Genomic DNA, 12,209 nt, shown 5'->3' with positions numbered 1-12,209 from the left:
ACAATTTCCCCTCCCCCTTTTTATTAAAAAATCGTTGACTTCGGGAAAATTATCTGTAACTTCTACAGTAGTTAATGTACAATAAAAATTCAAACCTTGTTCTGCTTCTAATGAAAGTCTTTCCAACTATGTTAATCACTTGGGGCTGCGACGAACAGGAAAGGGAAATAAAATGGGAAATTCTGGAAAATTCCCTCCCAAAGCATCTTTCAGCTCTTAATATCCAAGAGGCGTACCTCGAATCTTCATCCGGAAAGAAAATATTTTTATATTTTCATGAACTTTCGAAACTAGCAAACAATATTAGGAAGGGTACCACCCTGGCACCCTTGAACATTTCCCACAAAACTCACAATTTCCCATCATTTGTATTTTACCAAAAAATTATTGACTTCTGGGAAATTATCTGTAACTTCTAGAGTAATTAACATAGAATAACGGTTCAAACCTTGTTATGCTTGTATTGGAACAGTCTTTCCAACAATGTTAATCACTTGGGCTGCGACGAACAGGAAAGGGAAATAAAATGGGAAATTCTGGAAAATTCCCACCCAAAGCATCTTTCAGCTCTTAATATCCAAGAGCCGTACCTCGAATCTTCATCCGGAAAGAAAATATTTTTATATTTTCATGAATTTTCGAAACTAGCAAACAATATTAGGAAGGGTACCGCCCTGGCACCCTTGAACATTTCCCACAAAACTCACAATTTCCCATCATTTGTATTTTACCAAAAAATTATTGACTTCTGGGAAATTATCTGTAACTTCTAGAGTAATTAACGTAGAATAACGGTTAGACCTTGTTATGCTTGTATTGGAACAGTTTTTCCAACAATGTTAACCACTTGGGGCTGCAATGAACAGGAAACTAAAATAAAATAGGAAGTTCCGGAAAATTCCCTCCCAAAGCATCTTTCAGCTCTTAAAGTACAAAAAGGATGGTGTGTATCTCCTTCCGAAAGAAATATTTTTATATTTTCATTAACTTTCTACATTTGAAAATAACCGTACACACGTAAACTGTAACCATAAGATACACACTTGAGTAATTAAAATTTAAAAGGAATTTACATTTATAGAATTGATAAGTAGCACAATGGATGGTACAATTATCTTCCTGATATAATTTGGTGAGTAGGATATATTTAGTACTTGTATTTCCTTTTGTTTTTAACAATTTAAGTTCAGTTTACGATTTCTGGCTAAAAGTTCATGGATTTTAGTGTTTAAATTTCCTTTTATCTTTTCATCGTTATTAATTCTAACGTTCCTCCATGTATTACTTCAACCTTTTTGTATATCTTCAGGTAGCAGCCGTCACATAGACAACAGTTTTTAGTGAACATGTAGGTGAGTTTACAACTGACTAGTGCCAAGTGAATAAACTGTTACTGTTTTATGTGTGTTAACACGTTTCAAATTAGTGTTTTATAGTGCACTTTTTAAAAACATGGCGGAAGAAAAGGAATGCATTTTCACCTGTCAGAAAACACAAGAGAAGCTTATAACAGGAGGACCAGCTCGAGTTCGATCAATTATGTTGGCAAGTAATCTTAGACGTGGCGGACGGTTTATTTCTCTTGAGGAAAATGTGTCAGTATACTTTCATAAGGACTGCGTATGAAGATATACTTCGCAGTGGCTTATCAAGAGAGAAAAAGAGCAATCAACTTCAACCTCCTCTGAACCACAGGTGAAACGGATTAGAAGGTCAGACGCAAAACCTTTCAATTTTCGTACTGACTGTCTATTCTGTGGAGAGATCTGTTCCGAACCTGATCCAAAAAATCCAAGTCGATGGCGCAGATATCACCTTCTTAGGACGGTCGATCGTCCAGGGCAACCGACTATTCAAGAAGCTATCCTCAAAATATGTGATGTTAGAAATGAAGAATTATCCGAAGTTGTTCGAGTGCTTATAAATGTAGCTGTTGGAGATCTACATGTGGCAGACGCTCGTTACCACAAAGACTGTTACAATCAATTCTTGCACAGCAAGTCAGCTAAAATTTGTTCACTGAAACGCAGCATAAATAAAGGAAGTGACGGAGATGGAATCAACGCAGTCATGACAGCTTTAAAAGAGGACACTTCTCGTATTTGGAACTCCATCGAAGTTTACCATCTTTATCAACAGAACGGTGGATCTAGAACTGATCATCTTGTAATTATAAGAGATGTTCAGGAAAGAATAGATCTTCTAGTATTGTCCTCTCCTGGTGTATTCAGCATTCTTTCTTTTAAATATCAAGCTGCTCTTGCCATGAATATTACTGAAGATGATGACGATGATGGAGAAACAATAAAAGAACTAGTGCAAAGATAATGAATGAAGTGAAGAAGCCTGATGATAGATTGAAAAGTTACGAAACTACCCTCTCTGAAGACAATATTAAAAATAATGTTAGTGAAACTTTACTTTCCCTATTACAGATACGTGGAATTACTGAGCTACCTGCAATACTCATTGGAAATATCGTAACTGCAGCATTGACAAAGCAGCCAACTACTCTCAACATTGCTCTCGCTATGCTTCTGAACAGCAAACGTCTCATTGACGAATTCTATAAGTTTGAAATCACTTGTAATTACAGTGAGACCCTAAGATTTAAAGCGTCAGCTGCAGCAGAAACCAGCAAAGCACCAACTTTGCAAGGACTTAATACCTCAATAGACGGATTTGTGCAAGCTGTTGGTGACAACTTCGACACGTCTATTTCATCTCTAAATGGCCTACGTCAAACTCACAGTATGGCTCTGCTGATAACTCAAGTGGAGAAGTCATGGAGTTGCAACAGTAACAAAATTTGTCGCATTACAAAGGAAGGAATAAAGGAACGTGTGACTAGTGGAGTGCCTGTACACCGGTACACAGAGCCAAAAAAGCCACCCACGCCCCAACATTTCTCAGTAAAAGAAGTGCCAACTCTAGCATTACTTGCATCTCAAGTTCATTCAGTGTACAGAGCACAGATAATAGATTTCGAGCTTTTAAAGTCGATCATTAGGAGTCCTGAAATCACTCTTGAATATGGTGGCTATAATACAAGAAAATAAACAGCCATTAAACAAGTGTTAAAAGGAGTTAGCTTGAAAACATTGGGGTCTCAGGAAGAGATAACCAGTGATATAGAACAAGAAGCAACTGACTTTATAGCTGCGTGCTATGGTGTAGAGTCTATGATAGAGGTTCGTATTAAGGTTTGGAAGAAAAAAAAAACTGCATCTGCTCACACAAGAGCCCCACTACTTTGCTCTCTTCCACCCACGTCGGAAGCTTTTAAACTAAATGTAAGGCGCGCACATCTACAAATGCTAATTTGGCTGAGTGCAGATAGGGCAAACTCACCAAATGTTGATCCAACTTTTTATGGATGGACACGTGATGAAACAACCAAATCGTTAAGGCCAGTTACGCTTCTTCCAAATGTTGAGCCAGCTCCTGCCGATGTACTTCACCTCATCAAATGTTCCTGTTCGTCAGAGAAACCTTGTTCAACAAGAAGATGTAGTTGTGTAGGTAAACTACCTTGTACAATGTTCTGTAAATGCTTTGATGGTAAATGCTACAACGAACTAAACACGTACTCACATAACGACGCTGACGAGAGTGAAGAAAATGGTGAGGAATAATATTACAAATAAACATGGCATACTGTCATTATGTAAGTTTATCTTGAATAACCATTTTTTACAGATAAGTGTGGCTTTTAGAATACCACTAGAACATTCATTTTCTAAGTGTGCGAAACCTCTCGAATTACAGGTGCTACATTTTAATCAAAATCATAAAAATTGAAGAAAGTTATAAGAATATTTATTTTTCAAAACATACGATTTATTAATACACTTTACTGATAATAGAAAATTTTGCAACAGTCTAAATACATTACATTCATTCTTAATAAAAGTCTCGAAATTGCAAATGTTGCCCTAAGAGCTGATATCATTGGAAAGATTGTTCGAACAGAAGAGGAAAGGCATTAATATCTTTTGCATTATATTTTGTTAATTTTGAATAGAAGTTCAAGGTACATTTCCCGCAATGAACTATTTTTAATGTAGATTATGGGAAATCATGAGTTTAATGGGAAATGGTCAAGATGGCAACCTTTCTAATATTGTTTACTAGTATAGAAAGTTCATGAAAATATAAAAATATTTCTTTCGGAAGGAAATACACCCCACCCCTTTTGTACTTTCAAAGATGAAAGATGCTTTGGGAGGGAATTTTCCGGAATTTCCTATTTTATTTTAGTTTCCTGTTCATTGAAGCCCCAAGTGGTTAACATTCTTGGAAATACTGTTCCAATACAAGCATAACAAGGTCTGAACCGTTATTCTACGTTAATTACTCTAGAAGTTACAGATAGTTTCCCAGAAGTCAATAATTTTTTGGTAAAATACAAAAGATGGGAAATTGTGAGTTTTGTGGGAAATGTTCAAGGGTGCCAGGGTGGTACCCTTCCTAATATTGTTTGCTAGTGTCGAAAGTTCATGAAAATATAAAAATATTTTCTTTCCGAATGAAGATTCGAGGTACGGCTCTTGGATATTAAGAGCTGAAAGATGCTTTGGGAGGGAATTTTCCAGAATTTCCCATTTTATTTCCCTTTCTTGTTCGTCGCAGCTCCAAGTGATTAACATAGTTGGAAAGAAGCAGAACAAGGTTTGAATTTTTATTGTACATTAACTACTGTAGAAGTTACAGATAATTTTCCCGAAGTCAACGATTTTTTAATAAAAAGGGGAGGGGAAATTGTTAGGGAGTTTTGTGGGAAATGCTCAAGGGTGCCAGGGTTGCACCCGGCAGTTTTGGATTCAGCACATAAAATTCTATAAGAGAACATCAAAAAACCTTGGTCACCCCAAAATGCAAGGTTCTCTTGCTCTGCCACCAGACTATTTGCAGAACGTGAATAAATAATCTGTCACTTCAGGGGGGGGGGGGTAGGAAGAGCGAATGCTGTCCTCCTACAGTTTGTCATAACTGAAAACATAGGAGAACGGGAGATGCAAATATGATGAAGGAGAAAAACACATGTGCAAATTCAGAATTGGATACAAAATGATCGGATAGCATCCATATTATGTCGCAAATTTTGATTTTGTAAGTAGACATGTAAAAGCTCGCCCGAACCTGAGAGCATCCCATTATCAATTGTTGAATTCAAGTGGAGAACTCAGTTGAGAGCATCAGATGATTAGGGAGGGAGAGAAACATCTTAAGATATGGGGAACGAACAATGGAAAAAAATACCAACTTTCCCCGACCGGACTCGAACCCTCAACCCCTTGATTATCAACCCACACCTTAGCTCACTCATCCACGGAGACACACAGGATGGCAGACAGTCATACGTCAGGAAAAAACGTACGTTATGACCAGTGATTTATTTGTAAGGGGAAGCTAGAGAAATTCCCCGTCTCTAGTGTTTCTTTCCTTGGCACTAACTTAATTACTGTTGTCCCAGCCTGAGAAGAATATTTTCCACCTCTCTAGAAAATTTCCTAAAAATTTGCATACACTTTTAGCAACACAAAACATTTATTCATCGATGTTCTGCATAATTATACTTATACAAACGAATTATTTCCAATTCTATGAATTCCCGTACCAAGTAAACAGAAGTACTGAGTATGAAATTCTATATCTCGCGAATAGTTTTGCAGAAAATACCTAAACTAATTTTTCTGTTGGGAACAGGGAGAAGCACACACGCGGGGCTTAGGAAGCAGATTGCGCCCACAAGATTTGTTTTGGTCAGTAAGGGACATACATTTACATTCAAATGGCAAAATCACACGTTTAATTATATCATAATTTTATTTTTAAGAGCGCCAAATGCGTAGAACGAAGGCATTCTTCTTGGCTTGGAAGAATAAAATTATGGCTGAAAATGGAAGTAAACAGACTGATTATGATCAGGAACAGTGGATGCTACCAAGCAGTGGTGTAGCCAGGAGGTTTGGAACGCCCGACATTTGTAGAAGTTGTTTATATAAGGCCTAAGATTACGGTTTTATTTAAACTTTCCCGGGGTGAACCCCCGGACACATCCCAAACGAACATTTAGCCAGCGGTCCTCCTGAAATCAAATCCTGGCTACGCCCCTGCTACCAAGTGATGTATTCTCTGTACATAAGAAAATGCATGTTTTCCGTGGGATACTATCTTTTCCCTTTTACTATTAGAATGAAATCGCTACACATTCCTTGCTACCATATCGCGATTTAATTAAATGTTTTAAAAGTTTTTAAAGTTGAATCCCTAACCAAATCGATAACTGCATGATCTATCTCTTTACAGTTCACCCAAGACACTATAGAAATATCGTAAAACTTAATAAAAGGAAAAAAAATGTTCTTTCACAGCGTGAAGCTTACGATTATTGCCATATATTTATAGCGTGTATCTTATTCCGTAGCTCATTGGATCCGTGCAAACTTCCCATTTCCGCGACCCGTGTTCGAATCTTCGTGTCGCTATTTTTTCTTTTTATTTTATTATTGATCAGGTATTCTGCAAGTATTTATTTATTTTTTTCTTGTCAAGCCAAAAAATGAAGTAGAATTTTACAAGGGTAAAACTCTAGATTTGACTGTTAATAAAAACTATGAATAAGATTACAGATCAAAATAAATTGAATATGATCAAGGAAATGGATTTCAGCTATTTTGTGTGTGATCAGCACATTGACTTCCATCATCAGTATTTCTGGAACTAAATATCACTAATTTTGTTTTTTCGTTTTTATATATAATTCTCATCTTTTAGTCCTTAACAAAACAGATTATTGTTCAAATTGTCACTATAGGATTACATTTCATTATATAATGAAATGAAACTATATATATATATATATATATATATCTTTATCTATCTATCTATCTATCTATCTATCTATCTATATATATATATATATATATATATATATATATATATATACCTAAAAATATCGAAAATAATATGACAAATATTATGAACAATTTTATAATAGAACTAAGCAATGTTTTATAATACAATAAACTGAATGAAATGCAGGGTATTTGAAGTTAGCGATAATATTGCCAGTAGATTCTGAAATACAAATTTGTTGAATAGATATGAACACTTCACCTTGAAATATACACATTGAATTTGATTCTCGATAGAATCTGAAATATGTTAAGAACTTTAAACCTTGAATAACGCAACACAAGTTTGAATCCCATGGTTGTAATATGTCGTTACAAACTCATTCTTTTTATATGAATCAACCAGTCTAAAGCCGGATCTCTGATCAAAAAGTATTTTCTCCTTTTCGTATATTTCAGGGAGAAAATTTAACTTCACCTTTTTATTAGCAAATGTAGCAACTGATCAAATTGAATAATGCTAAAAATAGCCTACTTCGCTTGCTAGAACTTATGTTTGGTAGAAGTTCATACATCAAATCGTTTTTTTTTCTTGTTTGTTTGTTTCTTTTTTTCTTTTGTTTTCTTAGGTTTCTGAATACTTCGGAAGATTTTAATAGAATGCTTGTAATTATACATTTAAGGTTGCTCTGTTTGATATGAAAAAAATATTTATGATGAAGAAAATGTTCTGCAGAGCTCTTTGTAGAATGTCTTATTAGTTGTAGTAGTTGCTTCTACTTTAGCGTCCCATTCAGCAGCGAGGCTATATGAGACATGGACTTACAGCTTAACATGGGATCCAAAACCATAGGCTTCTACTGAGAATCGAGCTCCTTTTTTAGGAAAAAATGTAACCACAGTCAGTTCCTACCCGTTGGGGTTAGAACATACCCTATTATTATACTGGTATTTTGAAGCAGTGATAATTGGTTACGAATTTCGTGACCTGGAAGCAATCACACTCGTGTCCCGGCATGACCGGAACAGACCTGGAAACGACGACACGTCGTCATACGCACGATGAATTGTATGATACTGTTAAATATTAAAGTTAATACATCATTTTTATATCAATAAATAACTTAAATAAAAAAGACAGTAAGAATACTATTAACGTATATCTACATAGTACATAAATGAAAAATGCGTTGTCTATCATAACGAAAAATGGGTGAACCGTTTGAAATGAATTTTATTGACATAGTTAAGCTCTAGCTTGGACTAGGTTGTTGAGATCTTGCTCGGGAGAGTACTCCCGGAAGTAGTAACTGGTTGGCGTTATCCGTATCTTACTACGTAGCCTATACCTCTGTATATAACAGAAATCATACGCTTGTTGCTATCGGTCCCCGTGGTCGTGCGCGCTAGCGTTGTAGGCTGGTAACAAGAATTGCTTTTGGCGTGAGTTCAAGCCTGGCCGAAGGAAATTTTTCTATTTTTTAAAATCGTTCATAACACGTTTTTTTAAAATAAAATTTGTCGTGTAGAATGTATGGGGTGGGAAACGGGGGTAATTGCTACAAGATCCTAATTAAATGATCAAAGCAAGGAAGTAATTTTACTGTTTACAATGAATTTTGAACATACGTAGTTAACACGTGGATTGACTGGGATAGCTTTTATCATTCGCTGTTTTTCTGGGGGGAGGAAAGAGGCTTAAATACTTCCCAAATAACATTTTCGTACATTTATTCTTCTCGTGTGGAGAATGGAAATTGTAATTAGTTGGTTGATAATTTTTAAATTGATGTGAACAGTGAAAACGTGCTTTGAAAATCCAGACGAATGCAACTATGTGTCTAATTATTTTTACATATTTCTTTTTAAACCCTGGGTTTACAGTTATACTCAGTCAATAATTTTAAATTAATTGTTGATTTTATTTCATGAGTTTTAGAATATATTTAACTACTTTGCCAAGCTTATATTAGGAACCCATAGGCCCAATTTTTAGAAGATAAAAATCTGAAATTTAATTATAAGTCACGATGCTTCAGCGAGAGATCAACTTTTATATCCAGCATTGTGTTTCTCATTGTGGCTTTTTTAATTGCAACGCATCACACCAATCACTTTGTCATAATCTTATGAACGATAAGACGGATGGGTTGGATGGTTAGAAGTTTAACTTAATTTGCAGCACCGAGACAATATGAGACATGGGCCTACAGCCTAACGTGTTGTCCCAAACCAGATAAACTCACACTGGAAATCGAACCCAGGTATTCCGCACCGAATACTAAGACGGAGTGTACTTCCATTTTTTCATTTATCGTTGCATAATCATAAAATGTTACATTTCCTCTGGATCTAACACGAACTTTTCCAGGTATAATACAAGGTTCCAGGACATTTACGGCCTTTAATGATAATAACGCTAGTTTATTAACCATATTTTGGTTAAATACAGGACATGGTTTATTTTTCCAACATGCTTAAAGATCTAATAGACTGACGCGGATAGCTCATATTTTTTTTCTTTCCTCTCTGTTTTCACAGACAGACCAATATTTCATTGACAAAATGTGTCAGAACGTAGTAGAAGAAACAAAGTGCCTTTACTTCACAGGTAAACCAAAGACAAGACACGCATTTCAAACGACCTTCAGGCGATATTGCTTTGCCTTTCTTTGCCTATAGCGTTTAGTGATGACTCATTGAATAAGTAGTTGCTTACTACTGAAGGAAATTTCATTGGGTCAACAGCAGGGTGGATTGATTTAAATCAGTCTGATTTAAATCACGTTTTTAATCAAGATTTAAATCACTTGATGTTTTGAATAAAAGTCGTTGGTTTAAATCAAAATCCCAAATAAATTAATTTAAAGTGAATATAAGTAAAATTCCGTTTCTGTTCTGTTATTTCGATTATGGAAGATAACAATAAAATACAATGAGACTCAAATTATGTAAGCACAATATGGAAACGAGTATCATGCAGAGGATGATTAGAGAAAATCCCGTTTTGGACGGGTAACGGCTGAATCCTGCTTTCTTCTCTTTGTAACACAGGGTTTTTAAATCGTTAAAACTATTCCAACGGAGAAATCATCATGAAAATTTAAGACGAAAGTTCTTATGTGTCCACGTCTATTTATTTATTTTCAGGTAATAGGGTCGTATTTAGGAAAGCTCGATCCCCTCTGCGAAAAAAATAATAGATTTTAAAACTTCAGTCGAAAGTTATGTACTAAATACATAGAAGTTATTTGGGATCGTAATACGGCAAATTTTGGATGCGTTAAAATATTGAATAATACTTTTGATAAAGTGAATACTTTCAAATATCTAAGATCAATATTAATAGACGAAAACAATATTTACGAAGAAATAAAATGTCGACTAAAAGCAGGGAATTCGTGTTATTATTTAGTTCAAAATCTCTTGTCGTCGCAAATTCTGTCGAGAAATTTGAAGCTTAAAATATATAAAACGATAATCATGCCTGTTGTTCTGTATGGTTGCGAAACATGGTCGCTTGTTATGAGGGAAGAGCATAGACTTAAAGTATTTGAGAACAAGATCCTCAGGCGAATATTCGGACCCAAAAGGAACGGGAATGGGGAATGGCGGAAACTTCATAACGAGGAACTACATGATTTATACGGTATACCAAACATTGTTAGGGTCATCAAGTCTAGGAGACTCTGGTGGGCAGTTCATGTAGCCAGGATGGAAAAAAGTAGGATCGCTTTCAAAGTCTTAACTGGAAGACTAATCGGAAAACGACCATTAGGAAGATCTAGGCGCAGATTGGAGGACAACTTTTAGATGGATTTCGCAGATATAAGAATACAAAGTAGAAACTGGATCCAGTTGGCTAAGGATAGAAGTCAGGGAAAGCTTTTGTGAATGTGAAATTGATCCTCCGGGTTCCATGCGCCATAGAGTTAGTTAATTTTAGGCGAAATTTATGGACTTTATATGTATTTCGTGCGGCTAGCTAGTTTCGATTAAAAAAATATGCCCCTGCCAAACATCAGGAACTTTCGCGAAAAGAAAAGTGTCATATTGATAAACATTGCTGTAAGTTTTTTCCTTAATGCTTGAGACACATTGTTTGGGATTGAAATAGGTAAACGACTGGGGATTAATTCAAAATTAAATCCCAATACTTCCACCTAAATGACATAATTAACATTTAATACTAATTCCTAATGTCTTTTCTGCAGTTCGCGACTTGTATCATACGAGAAGGAAGTTTTGATTTAAATAAAAAAAATCGATTTAAGTTAAAAAATCAACAAGAATTATATTTTTTAAAAAAATCATGTTTTCACCCTGGTCAACAGTCTCACACCCAAAAACAAATAAAACGATCCACACTCGTCATATTATTTTGTCAAAAATAGAAAAAGAGTATAGCTAGAATTATATTTATATTTGCGGGTAGTAACTTGCTTCTTTACAAAAATAAAATTAATAATACCCACAGAGAACATGCATCAATAAATAAATCAACACATAATATTATTCTGATCCTTAACACACGTCTTCATATTCATACATCCTGTGGAGTATTTCGCTTGTGATTCTAGTGTCAGCAAAAATGCCTAGAACTAAAGGCGCTTTGGAGTTAACTGCCGCTCAAAAAGGCGAGATTATTGGCCGTGCTGCTATTGGTGAGAAATTGTCTCTCATTGCTAAAGATTTTGGGTGTGATCCTAGAACCGTGAGAAAGTGACTGGATCGTCATAGGGAGCAGGGAAACAGAGAATGAACTAAGTCAAGACCCAGAAGTGGAAGACCGCGGGCAACATCAGAGACCCAAGATGAAGCTCTCGTTGAAGAAGTACGTAACCACCCTTTGCGTCATCGGTCTGTGTTGAGAGACAAAGCTGTTGAACACAGGATGTTCACACAAGACAGTAAGGCAACGGTTTACTGCGGCTGGACTCCATCACGCACAACCAGCTATGAGAACTATTTTGACAGATTACCACAAGGAAAGGCGTTCAGAATGGGCTAAGAAGAACGTGAGTCTTCCACAAGCCTATTGGGATCTCGTCATCTGATCTGATAAGAAGGTGTTCCTCTCTGATGTGCAAGGGAGAATGATAATATAGAGGCTACGCGGGACACATGTCTTCCACAACATGTCATTCGCACCGAACATTCAAGACGAATTTCAGCTCATTTTTGGGGCTATATGACAGCTGAAAGTTCGGGCGAGATCGTTCCTGTTCCTGGACGAATGACTAGTGCGACTTATATCCAAGTACTGGAGGATACACTGCTTCCGTCTCTACACGAAAAATTTCCAGAACAAGAGGAATTCGTGTTTATGCAAGACAACAGTGGTGTTCA

Source organism: Thermobia domestica, chromosome 2 (genome assembly GCF_964235325.1).
Source record: "Thermobia domestica chromosome 2, izTheDome1.hap1.1, whole genome shotgun sequence".
Taxonomy (NCBI): Eukaryota; Metazoa; Arthropoda; class Insecta; order Zygentoma; family Lepismatidae; genus Thermobia; species Thermobia domestica.
The sequence above is the reverse complement of the archived record's forward strand: the minus strand, read 5'-3'. Positions refer to the sequence as shown.